This window comes from Triticum aestivum, chromosome 3B, assembly GCF_018294505.1.
Source record: "Triticum aestivum cultivar Chinese Spring chromosome 3B, IWGSC CS RefSeq v2.1, whole genome shotgun sequence".
NCBI classification, from domain to species: Eukaryota; Viridiplantae; Streptophyta; class Magnoliopsida; order Poales; family Poaceae; genus Triticum; species Triticum aestivum.
The window spans coordinates 124249059-124254426 of record NC_057801.1 but is presented as its reverse complement, the minus strand read 5'-3'; positions in this window follow the sequence as shown (position 1 = coordinate 124254426).

The window sequence follows — 5368 nt, the reverse complement described above, 5'->3', positions numbered from 1 at the left end:
ATTTGAAATCCTACCGAGTGGAGAGCAAACCTCCCACTCGGGGGCTTAGCTGCAGTCCAGTACTCGCCTAAGTATTTGAAATCCTACCGAGTGGAGAGCAAACCTCCCACTCGGGGGCTTAGCTGCAGTCCAGTACTCGCCTAAGTATTTGAAAATCCTACCGAGTGGAGAGCAAACCTCCCACTCGGGGGCTTAGCTGCAGTCCAGTACTCGCCTAAGTATTTCGATCCGCAAGGACGACGAGGTGCAGGTCGAGTGCTACCTTCTCCTTTAGAGCTACGCCACAAATACAATGTGCGCTCTGCAAGGACGACAAGGTGCAGGTCGACTGCTACCTTCTCCTTCGAAGCTACGCCACAAATACAATGTGCGCTCTACAAGGACGACGAGGTGCAGGTCGACTGCTACCTTCTCCTTCGGAGCTACGTCACAAATACAACATGCGCTCCATCCCAATCCGCAAGGGCGCAGGTCGACTGCGATCTATGCTCCATCCTTACCTGCAAGAGCGATGAAGAGCAGGTCGACTGGATCCTCCACCTCAGGGCTGCGTCTCAAGCGCTAAAGTGAATTCCGAGTGAAGAACAAAGTTCGCTCGAAGGCAAATGCAAGCATATTCAATGATAAGCCAAGTTCAGATAGCATCCTACGGATTCAGAAGTGCTCAGATAACAAGCCTGTTAAAGTTTATCGGTTACAAAACCACTCGGCATTCCGAGGCAAATTTAAGGTGAAGCACAACAGTTTTTCTTACTCCTCAGGTGGAGGACTGGAAGGCGTGACAAACTGGTCCAGGTCGATTCCATCAGCAATCCGAGTGGCAGCAGCAATGAAGGTCTCCATGAAAGATTGGAAGTCATGCTTCTTGGTATTGGCCACTTTGAGGGATGCCAGCTTGTCCTCTCGCGCATCCTTGCAGTGAACGCGAACCGGGGACAGAGCAACATCAGCACCACACCTGGCAGAAGACTTCTTCCATTCTTTCACTCGACCTGGAACTTCATTCAATCGAGTCATTAGAGACTCGAGGTCATTTTGAAGCGTCTCTCTCGGCTAGAGTGTCGTGTCGATTCGCGACGCCGCAACCTTCAGTCGAGCAAGGTAGTCGACCACACCAGCAACACGAGACTCCAGTCGGAGCACGTTCATGGCAGCTTCATCCTTCACGAGAGAGTTAATGGGGTCCAAGCCTGTCTCCACTCGACTGTTCCTCCTCGAAGTTTTGGCAGAATTCTGTGAACACAATTCAAAGGTGAACCAGCAGTTTTACGATAAGTCGATGATTACAAATCAGTCGGGTAAGAGAGATTACCCTCAAGCATGATGAATAGCTTCTTGGCGAGCCCTCCCAAATAAGCCTCCACATCATTCTTCTTCCCCACCAGCTCACCAGCCTTGTCATTCAGAGCTATCTTGTCATTCTTCAGACGGCTGACTTCCTTGTTGGCTGCGTCGAGAGCAGCCTTCAGATTGGCGTTCTCCTCTTCAAGTTTACCGACTGAAGCCATTTTTTCTTCCGCAAGCTTCGTTTTGTCCAAAGCCGCCTTCTATGCCTCGGCAAGGTCATGGTCCTTCTTCTTCAGAGCCTCCTTCAGTTTATCTGCAAAATGATAGTGAGATCAGAATCAGGAATGGGCAGAAAGATACAAACATTCGTCAAGTTCTCACCAATCATACCTTTTGCTTCGTCCTTCGCCTTCTGAAAGTTCTCCTGAACAAGCTTCAAGTCAAGGTCGAGCTGGATATGTTTGTTTTCCAACTCAGTATAGCGAGCCACAAGTTCGCAAGATTTCTGTGAAGGATCAGTCGACAGACATCAAAGATAGGTTGCTTTCGAGTGACTAAGAGAAAACTCATAGCATTTCTAAGACTACAGCCGAATCAAAATATTCAACAGTAGTCTCGGGGACTACACCCAGTGGGTGCACTCAGCGTGCCCCCACTGGTTCTACCGACTCGGTCCGACCAGTCGGCCGAAAGAGACAAAGAGGTTATGATCCTAAAACTGTAGCTCTATAGCAAACTGCCAGCAGTTAGTCTTGGTCTCATCATGATCTACCAAAAACAAAAGGTTCTTCAGACTACAGTCGACTGCCAGCAGTCCACCATAGTCTCGAGGACTACACCCAGAGGGTGCACTCAGCGTGCCCCCACCGGTTCTACCGACTCGTTCCAAAATTCCATTCGACATGGCCCGACCAGACCGAGTGAACAAGTTAGAGTGAAGAAATTCAAGATACAAGACTACAGTCAACTGCCAGCAGTCCACCATAGTCTCGAGGACTACACCCAGTGGGTACACTCAGCGTGGCCCCACCGGTTCAAATATTCAATCGACACACCCAGTGGGTGTACAGACGCAAAGATCTTCGGAAAGAAAGTCTTCAGATAGCATATCCTAACAGAACAAGCAGTGACCAACTAACCTGGACGTTGCTCTGAAGGGCTGAGCTAGCATCATAGGCCGCTTGGCTGGCTTCCCGGATCGCCTTCACCTGCTCCATCATGATCCCCGCCTGGCGTATAGCCTCCTTAGCAGCACCCGCTTGGTCCTCTAGGACGAGGTGTGTGGCGAAAAGGGAGGGCGGGTCAACAGTCGATGTTGAAGGCCGGACACTCGTCAGCGGCACAGCGAAGGACACAGAATGCCGAGTGACATCGTCACCCCCTTGAACCGATGCCTCAGGCGCTGATGCAGTCTGAGTGGTCTTGCCAGCCGGCGCCTTTTTATTCCTCCTTGCCCTCAGGGGCACCTCGTCGTCATCATCAGGGAGATCAATGACGTGGGGAGGAGCTGCAGGAAAAATCCAAAGTTGAAATCGAAATCCAATCGACCAAAAGTAAAACCTCAAAGAGCGTACCAAGGTTGGAGGCGGCAGCGTCTTCCATTTCCTGGTCTTCGTTCTTGGCGGAGGTCTCGGAGGTAGCAGCACTGCGGATTTCAGAAACAAGTCGGTTAGTCGATGAGTCGACCAAGAGTTCGTCCATGCTAAACGAGAAAACACAAGTTCTGATGTTACCCGGAGATAGTGGGAATGGCCATTCTCATCTTGGGCAAGGCCTTCGGCGGCTTTGATGGTGCCGCTCGTGGATGCTTCAGCGTTTTCTCAGTCGGCGTCGGAGAAGCCGCCCGAGGGCACTTTGTCGATTGCCCAATGGTTGCAATCGCTTTGCAACGCTCACTCGCGGGGTCGTGGATGAGCTTCGATCGCCTTTCCGTGCGAGGAGGATCGACTTCCTCCTCCTCCTCCTCCTCCTCCTCCTCCTCCTCCTCTTCGCTGGAGCCGTCGTCATCCTCTTCCCCCTCACCATCGGATTGCCACTCCTCCCCACTTTCACCTCCGCTCGCCTCTCCCTCCTCGGCATGTTCTTGCGCTCCGTTGGGCGTCGAGTACATCTTAGTCGTGGCCTAGAAGACAACAAACAAGACAAACGTCAGTCGACTGATTTTAAGCAAACAGAATGAAGAAAGCAGAATCACATTCAGAAATGCAGAATTGTACCTTGTCTACTTTGTATGACTGGTCGAGTGGAGGGATCCTCCTAGCTCCTCGGGGGTTGTCTTTGTTCCCTGTGATGCTCGGCAGCCACCGCTCCAACGTGGCATCGTCAATCTCCTCCGGGTGGATCCGAGTGGTGTCCTCAATGCCAGAATACAACCACATCGGATGGTCTCGAGCTTGAAGCGGCTGGATTCGTCATCGGAGGAAGACCTCCAAGAGGTCCATGCCGGTCACCCCGTCACGGATAAGCTGGACGACACGCTCAACCAGCAAATTAACTTGCGCCTTCTCTTCCGGGACCACCTTCAAAGAGGAAGGCTTCCGCACTCGTTCCATGGAAAAAGGAGGGAGCCCAGTCGACTGCCCTGGCGTCGGCTGGTCTTTGCAGTAGAACCAGGTCGACTGCCATCCATGGACCGAGTTAGGTAGGATCATGGTCGGAAAGGAACTTTTTCCTCTCAACTGAACCCCAAGACCCCCACACATCTAAATCACTTATGTTCTCTCGTCACTTGGATTGGCCTTTTTCACCGTCTGTGAGCGACAGGTGAAGATGTGCTTGAAAAGACCCCAATGAGGCCGGCAACCCAAGAAATTCTCGCACAAAGACACGAAAGCAGCGAGGTACACGATGGTGTTGGGTGTGAAGTGGTGGAGTTGCGCCCCAAAGAAATTCAGAAATCCCCGAAAGAAAGGGTGAGGCGGCAAAGAAAACCCACGGTCGACATGGGTGGCCAAGAGAACGCACTCACCCTCCTGAGGTTGCGGCTCGGACTCCTTCCCCGGGAGCCGCGCCGATCCGTGGGGGATCAGTCCTCCATCGGCCAGGTCGTCAAGATCCGCTTGACGGATCGTCAAGCAGATCCAGTCGCCCTGGATCCAGCCCTGCGGCAGGCCGGCCCTCGATGAAGATCCCCCACCCCGACTGGTCGCCCTTCCCTTTGCCTTCGTCGTCGCCTTCTTCGCCCGCTCCAGGGCCGCCGTCTTCTCTTTCACCATCGTCGCCGGCGGGACGCGCACGAGGCAGCGGCACTGAGATGGAAGCGAACGAGGCGGATGACCCTGGGGAAGAGAGGAGGAAATGAGAACGCATTGTTCAAAAAAACCCGTCCGGCGCCTTATATAAGGTTGCTTCCGAGTGGCTGGCTGGTAGGCCCGGGCGATCCTGTCAAATCCCGCAACACTCGCGCGCACGATACGTGGCGAAAAATGTGGCACAGAGATCGAGGCGTCACTGCCTTATCCCATCCGATTACAGCGGCCTCCCCCGCCCCGCGCACTTCCCGAAATTCAAATCCCGTGAAATCCGCGAGCAGCAGAACAACTTGTCAAACGGAGGATCCCCTCCACATCGTCACTCGGAGTTTTTCAAGTAAAGAAATTCACTCGACGGATACAAAGAATGGGTCAAGGCGACTGAAAAAGAAGTTGGTGCCGTCACCTAAAGCTCATTGATCCACAACAAGGCATACTCATAGCACGAAAAATGGGTCGGAAGAGTTCTCAACTCCTTCCCCACTCAAACCCCGATCCATTCGGGGGCTAATGATGAAGCTATGTACCTAGGGTAGGGTCATGGACCTATCCAAACTACCCTACCCAAGGACATCTCTAGAAGAAACCACCTTTCAATCGATTCAGAAGTGTTCCACTCGACAGACTCGAAGACACTCGACCATGAAGCCAACCACTCGACCATAAAGCCATCCACTCGACAGTCATGAGGCCTAAAGTCACTCTGCACGCCAACGGACAGTCATTAAGTAGCTTTTATAGTCATCATAGCACTTTATGTGTAGCGTTACCAGTAACGCTCAATCTTAATGTAGCTTCAACCCTGCATAACTGAGGGCCGGAGGGGTCTG